Here is a 13,415-nt window from a genome sequence, read left to right on the forward strand (position 1 = left end):
CTAGCCCTGCCCCTATAGACACAACACACACAAAATGCAAACCCTCGAATCCCCATAACACACGCTTTTTCAAAGAAATATAAAAATCCACTATTGCAAACTGAAGGGCCACATGGTCCTAAACAGGTCTTTGAAAAGCAGCTGCTCTGTTTGCAGGTTTACCCAGTCCCTTCCCTGTCTCTCATTTGAGTCTCCTAACAACCCAGAGAGACAGACAGGGAAATTGCAAGTTTAAGAAGCTTGCCTCAGTCCCAGGGCCGGACAGCACTCAGGTGACAGGAGCCTGAGGAGAGTAACTTGTCCTTCGTACTGAGGCCTGGAAGGAATGCAGCTATCACAAATGACCGTCAGGTTGTCTGCACTGAGAGCACCTGTGGTCCCAGCTTGTGAAAAGCTGTAGCATTAGTGGCAGACTGGAAGGAGCAGCAGGAGAGGAAAGAAGGGCTAGTGTTAACTCTGACCTGATCCTTCTTTTAATCTGTGGCATCACCCACTTCTTTTTCCTGCCTATTCAGCTGAGCTAATGGAGACTCAGGAAGTGCTGAGCCTGGAGACAGGTAACCCCAGCTGGTTATCTTGACTGTAAGCCTCCCTCTCCTCATTCAAAAAGTAATAGTAACATCTACCAGATATGGGGAAAACCACTAAAGGGATGAAAAATATCAACATTGTTCTGGAGGAAGGGCCAGAGTAGGAGACTTTTACTTTCATTTTATGCCCTTTTGTATTATTGGAAGTATTTTGATTTATGTATATATTACTTGCATAGTTTTTAAAAAAAATTTTGTGGGGGCTAATGATGCTCTTCAGAGTTACTTATGTAGAGTGTCTGGCACTGCACACTGTCTGGCACACAGTGGATGTTTCCTGACCAGCAGTTTATTATTAGCTATCACACCATCCTCAAAACTGCACAAATGGACTTCAAATCAAGAAACCTGGGGTCTGGTGCAGCTCATTCTATGCCCTTGAGTAAGTCAAGTCTCTACTCTGTGCCTCAGTTTCCTCCTCTGTAAAATTATACAACAGAGGCCAGTTGATTTGGAAAATGCTAGAACGTAACAGAACAAAGCTTAATGCCAAAAGTGCCTGAGGCACTTTCTAAAATTCAGCCACAAGCTTTGCAAGGGAGATTTCTCAAGCTTAAGTTCATCAGGCAGAAGTTTTTCCTAGGAGACATTGTCATCTAAGGTATGCAGAAAGAGCCAGAGACATCTGAACATGTCCTGAAGGTAATACAGAAACTAGGACCCAAAAATGTATGAACACTGAGTAAGACCATCAACTTAAGGTGGAAGGTGGGAAAAGAAGGTTTAGGCTGTTCCTTGGGGGCAGTTGGCACCAGGATCACTTCCGGACAAGAGAGACTCTTAGTTGGCAGAGGGAGATGTGATTCAAGGTCCAGCCAGGGCCAACCTCAGCCTAGTTCCCCAGGCTGAGATTTCTGTGTGGGGCACCAGGCTGGCCTTCCTGAGACCAGACCTTCCCCTCGGCACCACCAGAAGCAGAGCTGCTCTGTGGATAAAGTCAAAAGGGATCTGCTGCCCAGGAGAATTGCACGAAAGTGCCTCTGAAGTTTTATCTGAACAATAACAATAACAACAACAACAGAGTGGAGAGACATGGCATAGAGGGTGCAGATTCCCAGGCGCTAAAACAGGGAGACCTGTTGTGGGGCACCCCAGCTCCTGAGAATCAATAGAGATTCATTCCTAGAACACACAGCTGATTCATTTCCACCCTGCTCCACATCGGAGATTTGCCTTTGCAGGCACCTGGCCTTTGGTGGAGGGCAGGCAGGTAGTGTGGTGGGTGGGAAGGTTGTGACTTTCTCTTCACCCAGTGGTCTTCTTCCTGTTCAAGAGCCATACGGCCAATCCTGGAAATGAATGCCAATATTTGCAGGCAGGAAGATTTTCTGACATTGTAAGGAGGGTGGACGTTCTCAAGGCCATCAGGCAAGTAAGTCACCCACCCCTCAAGAGAAATCCCCAGCCCCTATTCTCTTCAGCACTCAGAGGAATCTGCGTTTATCCGTATTTTTAAAGAAGAGAAAGGCTGATTTTTTCGTATCTCTGAATTATCTGGCCACACCTTTTACAATGACATCTCCCGTGTTGTCGCTGCCTAAAGGAAGGTAATTATTTTCAACTCTTGAGGGATCTGGCATAACGGTATCAAAGTACGCTGACACCTGGAAGACCCCTCCTTTTTTATGAGGCCTCTCGATCTACGGGAGGAGGGAGAGGAAGGAGGGAGGCGGCTTACAGGGAGGCTTGGGGAGGTGGCAACGGCTTCACCTGATTTCCAGAGGCAAAAACCAAATAAAAAGAAATAGCTCCAACCAGGATACTTGACAAACCTATATTCAGCGACCGCCTTTATTTTTAGAGAAATGCCTTCTGTTGTACATTACAAGTCACTTTCAAAGGCAGTTCTGAATGTCTGGCCACTTGTTAAGATGCCTCTGCGCTTGCTTTTCCGCGTGGTTCTTTTCTGTGCCCGTTTGTATTCTCTAATAAGCATCATTGTTTATTATCCTTGGGTCTGTGCCCCTGGGACTGAACTGAAATAAAACAGGAGCACCGAGGCTGAGCGCTGGAAAATACACCGGGTTTCCCAGGCCCCGGAGTGTCCCCGGGCTGCCGAGCAGCGGCGCGGGGAGATCCCACCGGTGCATGTGTGCCGGGCGAAGGGCAAGCTTGCCAGAGTGTTTCCAGACGCCGAGAAGTCTTAGGCTACATGAAGCCGAGATGAGCGGGCACAGGAAGGACGCACACGGGGAAGGGAAATGCCACTAACCCCCGGGAATAGGGGTGTGACTTAAGGGCCCAACAGACTGATACTACCAGGATCATAAACAGGGTCTGCGGCGCAGAAGGCGTTCTGAGCCGTCTCATTAATAAATTCTCGTGCTTCCACGTAGCCCCGCAGTCTTCGCTGTCAAAGTGAGTAGCCTGCACAAGATGAGGCTTACCCCTCACCTTCCCTACAGTTGTCCTAATAGTTATCCCCATTTCGTTTTCAGCTGAGTGCTTTGTGGTCGTGGAGGATGTGAGCGAGTGCCCTGAGAAATAAAGCGCCGCTATTCCCCCAGCCTTAGAACATCTTTCCGTCCCCTTGGACCCCAAATGGGCCCCTCAGAAGCACCTCTCTCAAGTTCCACTGCTCCCAAAATAGTGGGGTTCACTATCAAAAAGCAGAAACCCGCTTCGGAGATACAACACGGAATGCTTTCTGCGTCTGGGGGAAAATTCCCGCTTTAGCCCAGCCAGCGCCTCTGCACGCCCCCCTTCCCAATTTAATGTCGGGGCGAGCCCTGCTGGAGAGTTTGCCCGAAAGAATGTAATTAAGCGCGCCCGCCAGACCCGGGCTGCGCGCATGCTTCCCAGATGAGACTTTCAGCCCCAGGCCCCAGCCCGGACTGTCCTTCCACAAGTTCGGATGAAAAACAAGCCCCCTGTCCCCCAGCCTCCGAAAATCCTCCTAACGGGCCAGCAAGATTGCTCAAACTGCCCTTGCTAGCTCCGCTCCCTCATCCTGTTAGACTGTTTAAAAACACAGAGATTGTTTGCTCGCAAGTGCAGAGTGATTTCCCTCAAGCAAGTCGTCCTCAAGAGCTTTAAACAGCTTTTGGGTTGCAGCATGTCCAAGCATTGGCGGAGTTTCTCGAATTTCAAGAAGTAGTCAACTGAATTTCGGTGCAGGGGAAATGTTGGGTTTTGGAGTGCCGGGCCGGGATGGGCGCCGAGGAAGCCGCCAGGAGGCTTTTGATTTTTTGAAGTTAGTCTTACAGCAAGCTGCAAGCATAAACGGCACTGCCTCGTGGTTACCGAAATTAGAGAACCGTGCGGAGTTTGGGCGCATCCCTGCAGCCAGGGGCCCCACACGTGCACGCTGGGGACAGTTTCCAGTTTCCCAAGAGCGAGCACAGCTCGTTGGGCACTGCCAGGCGCAGCGGACTTTGCCCGTTGTTCCCGGCTCTTCTGCGGGTGTTAACCCCAGAACCGTTCCATTGCTGCCGGAGTTACGCAAGGAACGAAGGGCCGGTTGTCTAGGCTGCGGAATATCCCAACAGGTAGTTTCAGTGGGGAGCTGACCTGGCTTAAATATCAAAGGCCGAGCTGCCCAGGATGCGCTGAACTGGAGCCAGGTACAGACACCTAGGGAGCTGTGGAAGCAGAGTCGTGTTCTGGGAGTCACTTTAAGTAATCTTGTTTTCTCTCGACTCTCCTCTCCCGAAGTAGCTCGAGCTGAGCGGTTTGGGGTGGTGCTCAATGAGCCTAAATAAGCTGCTTCAGGCTGTGAACTCACACCCGAGTGGGGTTCTTTCTTTCCCCCTTCAGTAATTACTACAGAAACAGCTAGGCTTTGGAGCGATAGGTATTTCTTTGAGAATTGGGAGATTCCCCCTTCGAAATGCCCTAGGCACCCGAGCGAAGAGGGAAAGGCTGCGTTGCACTCGGATGACATAATGGAATCATGCCTTTCCCTGGTGCGCAGTGAGGAAAAGCAGAATGCCAGGCCGCGTGTGGAACGGAGGCAGCGGGCGCTCCAGCGGGGGCAACACGCTTCCATCCCAGGGTGCCCGGAGAAGTTGGGTTGGGTCACTTGTTCCTGCTCCCAGCAAGGATGCGCAGGCTAGGACATCGCAGAAGCCTTGTAGTGGCTGCGTGACTTCCACTCCTTCGGGGGCACTGGCACAAATATCCCCGTCTAAGCCTGGGGCGCACGTGGTGCGTGTAGACCCTGTGCGCTACTGGAAACTGCGCGCCTCACCCAAAGATCCCTGGCGCGCGGAGCCCTCGCTGGGCTGGGAAAGGTGGGGGACCTGCCCAAGCAGGCAGATCTAATCCTGCCTTGGCAGAGGTCCTTTCCCGCTGCTGCTCGGAGCGGTCACCCGGTAGTGTTTTCAGCACTGGCACAAACCGCGGAACGCCAGGCTCTGCTTTTCTGTCTCCTAAAGAAATGCCCTCAGACTCCCCACAGCCACCGGTTGAAGCCTGTGGGGCTGTGGGTGGACCTGACCCAGGATACTCGGCTCTTTAACCACCTTTGGACTTAGCTTCCCAGTAGCACCCAGCCGGCTCCCCCACACCCACCCCAGCACTTCTTGCATGCCCTGCACCTCCCCCACTAACTACGCTACAGAAACTTTCCAAAGTTTTCTTGCGCTTTGCCACCTCAGGGTAGCCTCGGCTGGCTCTGGCAGAAGGGGAAAAAAACCCTCCCTTCCTCCTCCACCTATTCCTCTACTCTCCCCTCCCTCCCACCCTCGGCCGCCCCAGTGCATCCAAACCTTGCGGGTGGGAACACGCAGCAGCAGAGCCCCAGAAGGCACCGACTCTGCAAGGGACGGAGTTCCTTTCACATCCCCCACTCTCGATGCCTCTGCCGTTCCGCCCCTTCCTCCCCCACCCCACTTTCAGCAGGACTTGCTGGCTTGCAGTTTAGTTTTGTTCAATTTATTTATTTTTTTCAGATTTGCTTTTTTCCTTAAAATTCCACCCTGCTGGAGCCTCGAGCGTCCGCCTGCACTCCAGTTCCCAGGCGCGAGGCTCGCGAGACGCGCCCTTCGCGCCGGGCGGGTTGTCTCCTGGAGTGGGGGCCAGGGGCTGACCAGGCCGCGATTTCTCCAGATAGGTTCTATCTCCCTGGGAGATCCTACGTCCTGGTGAGAGGCAAACTGTGCCAGGCTCCGGCTCAAGGCTAGCCTTCTGTGCCTCCTGCCCCCCACCCTCCTAACTGGGAATTGTGGATGCGGCATGTGTGGGGGGCTGTTTCCACGCTTGTTTAGATGATAGAAGTAGGCAGTAGAGAGACCCGGCTCTAACCCCTCTCTGAGGTCTTCCCACACACGGGGAATTGGAGGTACAAAGGTTCACTCCCTCCAGGTCCCGCAGCTCCATGTGCCTGGCCCAGAGACTACCATGGAAAGTGCCCCAAGTTGGTTATTTTGTGGCCTATTACGCTTTTATTTTGCCTGGAATTAGTGGGGTTTGAGATTTTTGTGGCCAGCCTTACTACCCAGGGCTTCAACTTTTAAACCAACTAGTCAGCGGGAACACTGGGGCGCCAAATGGCTCTGCTGATGCGCTGCTAGGACACAGGCAGAGAACAGAAACGAAATCCACCGGGGATGGCGCGTTGCTGGCTCCTGGATCTCGGGTCTCCGCGGTGGCTCTGCACACCACTGGATTGGGCTTGGAACCGGACTTGACCCTGCTAGGGTCGGTCAGCTCTCTTTGCCTCAATCCATATGTCCTTGCATACCTACCGTCGTAAATCTTAGAGTACGCCTGACCCTGAGTAACATCCACAGGGGCTAACGGGTTACTCCAGCTGGGCTGCTCCAACGCCTGGGAATCAGAGTAAAGTTTGCTTTATGCTCACGATGAGGAGGATATCAGTTACCTCTTGTGACCTTGGACGTGAGATGTCTACTCAAAGCAAATAGGGCTACAAATGCCCCCTCCCCCAAGAGCCGCGGGAGACCTGCCCTGCACCACATTCTCGGCACTGCTCTGGGCTAGCACGTGCCCCACCCACGCCCAGTGAGCAACCTCCACGCTCCCTCCAGCTGTGCCTCCCACTGTCCAGTACCAAAGTCGCACTTCGTTCCCCACTAGCCCCCACCCCCAACCTAGGGCTGGTCCCTGAACACCTTGGTCTTCTTTGCCACCAAGCTGTGTGTGGGGAAAACCCAGAGGAAGGAGGCCTGGAAAAGCGGGAAGTTTCCCTGCTGCCCTTCAAATGGCACCCCAGCATTAACAAAACCATTCAGTAACATAGTGGGCCCCCTAGGGTGGTTGTGAAAAAGGCATGGGGAGCGGGGAGAGGAGAAAGATTAGGGTAGAGGAGGGTTTGTGGATCAAGTTGTGAGTGTAAGCAGCCTGTTTTTTAACTCCTCACCCTACCACCTCCAAGCCCGGGCAGTTAACAGGACTGTCTCTGTTTCCTTTTAAATTCCAAATGCCTGGAGGGTGGGGTGGAAGAGAAGCACCCTAACCCCCTAGAGCCACCGCATACCCTCCCACTGTAGCAGTCGCCCTTGGGAAGTCAGGAGTGTCCACTCTGATTCTGTTCACTGCGAATATAAAGGGTCCCATTCACACAGGAGCCCCCACTTCCCTTTCCCATCTCCACCCCTCTGTACCCTTCCTAGGGCCCCAGGCCCTTGAATTGTATTTATTTATTTTTAATCTCCCCCACCTAAGACTTCAGTGGGACATTTTAAGGCAGGAGAGGAGGGGAGAAAGAGGATTAAGAACATGGGACTAGAGAAAAATTGAATACTTGAAGGTAGATGAATTTGGAGATGTTTTGAAATTTTCATTTCCTTCAGAAGTTGTCTGATTTAGACCAAAACCTATTTTAACTACTCCAGAGGGCAGGAAGCTGGGAGCCTCTGTGGAACCAAAAAGTCAAAGGCTTCCAGGATACCCCTTTTCCCTACCTCTCCTCAAATAAACAAAAAAAGCAGCTCAGTCGAGTTGACTCAGTACCCTCCAGCACTGGCATTCCGCTGCCTGAGTGTGTTAACAGTCTGTTTCTTCAAGATAGGCTCCCAGCACTCCCAGTGCTGTGCCATTTATCCTCTGGGATGGAGCCTGCGAAGGCCTGGGAGGAAAGGGGCCTGGGTAGAGGTCAGGGAAGCCTGCAGTGCCTTAGCAATATCAGGGGAGGGATGACTTGTCACCTCTCTTCCTCCAAAGCTACTCTTCTGCTAGTTATTTAAATCCTCAAGTTTATATTCCTAATCTTGGTGCCTAAATTTAAAGAAAAAAAAGTAGAACACAATTTCCGATGTGTTTGGCATTATTTATGTATCTTTTCCATTTACCTTTGTTTTTGGGTTTTCTTTTCCTTTTTGCCTTTCCTTCATTCCCCTGCAACACTGGCAACCCTGGAGGGAGGGAGTCCTGGAAGGAGGGTGAAATTGGCCAATTTATTCTTGTTAACAAGGCACAGAAACAGCATAAACACTCTCCATTCCATTCTTAATATAAGCTTTAAAAAAAAAGACATAGTCATTTAGGTAGGAACTGGTTAGGACTGAGAAATCACTAATAATGAATGTGCTGGTGAGCTAGCTAATCCTGTCCCTTTAAGAAAAATCCATAAAGCTCTTCCATCAGTCCACTGTCTGGGAAAGAAGCAAACTAACTGCTTGGAACAAAAGAGACAAAGAGGCCAAACAACAAAACAAACAAACAACTCCCCCCAGCCCCCGTCCAAGACAACAATAGAGGAGACACAGCAAGTGTAGTTACTGCCTGGCCCGGCTGCTGCTGTCCACCTGCCAAGTCTCCCCCATTGGGCTGGAGTCTGTCTCTCTCTCTCCCCCTCTCTCTGTCTCTCTCTCGCCCCACTCCCACCCCTTCACCCTACCCCCCTCTTTCAGCCCTTTCTGTCTTTCTTTCTGTGTGACTCTCTCTCTGTGTTCTTCTCTTGGGGACTGGCTATGTGGGTGTGTTTTGTCCCTGTCTGTCTCTGTCTCTGGTCGGCTTTTGCTTTCACTTGATGTTGTCCATCTCAGACTTTCATTCTCTCTCTCTCTCCTGCTCTCCCTTTCTTTAAAGGCCCACAGCATATTAGCATACTCTGGCAGTTATTTATTTATGTGCTAGGCCATTTCTGTGGCATCTCCTGACTGCCTCCTCCGAACTTCTGCTTGAGTTGTCACGGTGGCCTGTTTTGTATTTTGTTCGCAACACTCTCTGCCAAGAGGATCCCAAAGTCCATTTGCTCTTCAGTTTTTACCCATTCCTCCTGTTCAGGTCTTTGCTCTTTTTCTATAAGGCTTTTGGCACACTTCCCCCAGCGCCAGCCCTGTACCCCCAGCAGCCCTTTCTGTGCTTCTTGGCCGCTGTTTGGGACTCTCATGCATGCCTGCCTCCTCTTTCTCTTGCCCCCTCTCTCTTCCTCTCTCTCCAGCAGCCATTATCAGCCCTCACCCCATGCCCCCCAATCCAGCCTTTTCCTTTGCACCTACTTTAATAAAACCTGTAAATATCTTCACCTGGGGATTGCTTTTCTTTATAAAGGGAACATGAACCCTTGCAAAGTGGGAAGTGGAGAAAGTGAAGAATCACAGTAAATGGAGATTGCAGACAGCAGAGGCTGAAGCATGGAACACGCATCCCTGCCAACAGCCCCATCACTTTCACACTTTTTTTTCCCCTAATAAACCCTTTTGTGATAGCATCTCCTCCCGAAGCATCTGTGTCTGCTCCAGGGAGACACAGGGAAAACCTGGCCAGGGCCTTCCTCTGCAGGTGGCCAATGGGCAGGAAGGCTGCAGCTTCCCCAGGCGCATCCCCACCCTGGCCCCTCTCCACTGCCTCTCAGGGTGGAAAAAAAAATGGTAGGACCCCTGGCAATGGGGGTGAGGGCTTCAGCTCCTCTTTAAGGAAAGTATAGAATGGCTGCTTGAAAGGAGCTTCTCCAAGGATGGCCATCTTGCAGTAGCGGGGGGAGATTTCAGCTATCAGAAGGTTGTGGGAAAAATGGGGCTGTACTGTTTATCTAAAGCAGACCTGAGAATTCCCACAGTCCAGTGGCATGGGGTTGGCAAAATGATGCCATCCCCACCACCAAAAAAAAAAGAAAGAAAGAATATCAAAACAGAAAAGTGATCCAAGCCCAGGAGGCAAGAGAACCAGAACAAATGATCTTCCTTGGCCTCACCCCTTCTTCTTTTTCTCCTTTCTTCAGTAATATACAGATACATGAAATCAACATGGTGCGGGGGCAACTCTGAAGAGGAAAAAATCGTTTAGCCTGAGAAAAGTATAAAGAAGCAGAGATAAATTCACCCTCATTGTCTGGTTGCTTGTTGATAAGGGCAATATTAAAAAACACTGATGTTATAAGACATATGTACATGCGTATACATAGGTGTACATGTGTGCATATTTAGCTGGCGGAGTGGGAAAAGCTTTGAAATCAGAAAAACATAGTTTGAACATAACCTGTCCACTTACTAGTCAGACTGCTACACCTACCTCACAGCACTGGTCTAAAGACAAGTGGAACTGCGTATGTGAAAAAGCCAAGAGCAAGGTCAGCAAGCAGCCTGTGTTCAAAAATGGATCCTCCCTAACTCTCCCTCTCTCCTCCCTCCCTCCTTCCCTCCTTCCCTCCCTCCTTCTCACTTCATGAGCTTTCCAAGATACAGGCAAAAGGGAAATCATCCAAATTGCCCCATCCTAAGGGCAACTTCCCTGCGGAGCCCCAGGACTAGAGCAGTGCAGACCTCAGCAGAGCACACTAACTCTGTGCCCCAAACCACCTGGGATGATTTTTTCATAGATGGGATGATTTGGCTCCATCATTCCACTCCCCCCCCAATAGAGTCTTCCTTTTTAGTGAAGGGGGAGAGAACCCTTATCCCAAATCCAACTATTTACATGTTTTTACTTGAGACTGTGTACCCAATGAGCCTCTGTTTTGGGCGACATATTAAAAATCACATCATGGCCAAAAAAGTCTAAGAGAGAGGCAGAAAAGATTAAGTCCTAATGAACTGTGGTCTTGACCCATAACTTCTCAATTGGAAACGCTGTTTTCTTGGTATCTTGACCTTGTCAAAATGACTGATTTTTTTTTTTCCTCCAGAGGAGTCATTTTCTAGCTCAGCTGTTTCTCCAGCAGCATTTTAGGACAACAGTGGGGTGCCTCTAGAAGCAAGCATGGGTGGAGGCGCCTGGCCTAGTGCTCCACCAGTGACTGTGGCTAGGATTCCTTCTTGTTCTTTCTCTTTCCTGGGAGCCGAGCCAGGTTGTAACAGCAGCAGGTAAGGCCTGTAAGCCATGGCTGGGGCCGCAACTTCAGTTGGTGAGACATGAACACATTAAAATTGTTCCCACCATAGATTTCCTTTTTCTGTGGGTCTTACTGTCTGTTCTATAGATGCTCTATTTCCACATTTCACTGGCTTCCTGTATATTTTCCTGTTCTATCCCAGTCTCAACAAGCATTAAGAGGCACTGATACTGGAGCACATTGTGCGGGGGGACAGTCCCTTGCAGTGCTTCCCAACCCTTTGCATCATCTGTTTGCTCTTCTCTCTCCTTCCCTGTTTTCATCACAGGGCCTCTGCTACTTATGAAGAGGATGGGGGAACCTGTTGTGCCTTGCTTCTTCTTCAGGTGTCCCCATTCCCACGTGGCATCTTTCTGTGAACTCCAAATAGGGCTGCCTGTCCTTTCTGGAAGCACGTCTCCTCAGGGCAGATTTCACCCCCCATGCACCAGGCACCCTTGGGCAGTGAACAGCCCGCACAACCAGGCATGAGCACTTGGAACTCCCCAGTTCTGGGTTGTGTGTGGTGCTGGGCATTTAGTCATTTAGGAGTATCCCCCTAAAATGGAGAAGACCACAAAGTGTGATACCATAGAACTAGGAGCCTCTGAAGCATTCCAGAGCCAGGTCTTCCATTCTTCTTGGGCTCTTGTCCAGGAAGAAGCCTGAGATTATGTTTCCTCATTTTGTCTTTGACATACATTCTTCATTACTAAGGCTTCATTGCCACACTAGTGGCAGGAAGGCATTTGTTACTGCAGTGGGTATTAATGTCTGAATAAGCAAACCCCTCAAACACTGGTACATCCTCTGTTCTTTGCTTGACTTTGTTTCCACTGGGCCAGCTTTTACACTAAACTGGGAACTCACTTTGGGACTGCCTGACAGCTTTAAGTTGGCTCTCCTGCCTACACAACTAAAGTTTGGAAAAATTGCCAGGTGTAAATACCACCACCAGATCTATCAATGCCAAATGACATCATTCTGAATTGGCAATGTAATTAGCATTCTTCACAAGGAAAAGGTTTGAAGAGCAGTCCATTTCCTGTTTAAGAGAAAGGATTGCTCCTAAGTTATAGCAGTTCTGTACTGACCCCATTCTATAGAGCAAGAAATGTCCCAATTTAGGCATCTTTGGAAAAACATTTTATCCTCTGAGATGGCTCTCAACCCTAGCTGCACATTAGAATCACCTGGGGAGCTTTAAAAAATTACCAGTGCCTGGGCCTCTCCTCAATCCAATTAAATCTAAATTTCTAGGGGTGTGGTATAGGCATTGGTATTTTTTAAAAAGCTCCCCTGGGTGATTCTAATGTTTAGCCAGAGTTGAGAACCACTAATTTAGAGGTTGAGAGAACAGTGCCTTGTGGTGAATAATGCTCATTCCTTTAACCAGTATGAAAAGAACTCCTACTATAGGAGACAGTTTGCTGGAGACAAAAAGATGAAGTTGTTGGTCACCGTGCTCCACAAGCTTAGGTTTTAGTGGCCAAAGGCTGATGGGCAGGTGTCTGACAGAACTTCTGCAAAGGAAGATTACTTTGCTTCTACAAAAAGCATGGGGTTGGAGGTTAGAGCCCCAAGTTCCAATTCAGGTTTTGTCACTAAGCAGGGAAGTGACCTTGGGCAAATGTCATTTCTTCTTTGGGCCTTAGTCTGATCATCTGTAAATGGAAGCCGCTGGGAAGAAAACTCGCTAATTTGTATAGGTATATTACTAAATTCTCCAGCCTCACAGTGTATTACTAAATTCTCAGAAACCCATAAGTATAGCCAGGCAATTACCAAATTCTTCTGGAGGCTGGCTCACTTCCCTTGTGCTTACTACTGACAGCCACTCTTCTGATACTCCACCAAATCCCTTCTCCAAACCATAAGTATCAGAGTGTTAATTTTTAAATAATACTGGGCTCCCCGAATTCTCTCCCCCAGTCTCTCACAAATTAGCAGATAAACGGAATGGAGTAGTGGTAATGTCTGTGAGCAGTGGGTAATGACTAACAGAAGTTTATCCAGTTGGATAAATGTCTAGTGGATTGCTGCTGGGGTCAGTGTTAGTTCTGGTCTTAATTAACGTCTTCATTAATAGTGTGGGAGAGGGAATAAACAATAGCTAATGATATTTGCAGATGGTAGTAAATTCAGAGGTGTTACTACTACCAGTGAGAGCAGCAAGAGCCATGGGGATATCAGAGATGTGAACAAGAAGTGATTATAATGATGTTTGTTCTGGAAGAGGCAGAATGAAACAGGGAGGAAAATGACAGGGGAGACTGGGAAATGCTAAAAGGAACAACCATCGCTACCATTTGTAACTTGGGTATGCATTTGGCAAATGAAGCAGCTAATGACCTTACAATTTCTGTTGTATGTACTGGGAGGTTGTCCTGAACAACAATAACAGTAATAATATCCAACATTTATTGTGTGCTGACAATATGCCATTGAGGGTTCTAAGTGATTTACATGGAAGTGATTTTTATTCCTAAAATCATGATGCAGTTCTCTTAGGCTCTCTAAAGATTCTGACAGCAGCCTTGCTATGGTTCTTCAACTTCTAGGTATGAATAGACCTGTGAATTCAAAGGAAAAATGAGTAGTAGAAAAGC

The 13,415-nt window shown here is 49.2% G+C and overlaps 2 protein-coding genes across 24 annotated transcripts in view; one reads left to right on the forward strand and one right to left on the reverse strand.

Annotated features, from left to right (window-relative positions):
• The window catches only part of NFIB (nuclear factor I B), a 419,383-nt gene that overhangs the window by 164,721 nt on the left and 241,247 nt on the right, over window positions 1-13,415 (forward strand). The window lies entirely within an intron of this gene.
• The window catches only part of LOC140847688 (uncharacterized), a 52,933-nt gene that overhangs the window by 17,522 nt on the left and 21,996 nt on the right, over window positions 1-13,415 (reverse strand). For 4 of the 15 annotated variants that reach the window (XR_012127717.1, XR_012127718.1, XR_012127713.1 and 1 more), the window contains exon 3: window positions 7,844-7,922. The exons of 9 other annotated variants lie outside the window; for them this stretch is intronic. The gene's annotated coding sequence lies outside the window, so the exon portion shown is untranslated. Of the gene's footprint in view, window positions 1-5,472; window positions 6,360-7,843; window positions 7,923-10,151; window positions 13,380-13,415 lie in introns of those variants that run through there. 2 more of the 15 variants (XR_012127721.1, XM_073228513.1) reach the window with 2 other exon arrangements.

Source organism: Manis javanica, chromosome 2, assembly GCF_040802235.1.
Source record: "Manis javanica isolate MJ-LG chromosome 2, MJ_LKY, whole genome shotgun sequence".
Lineage (NCBI taxonomy): Eukaryota > Metazoa > Chordata > Mammalia > Pholidota > Manidae > Manis > Manis javanica.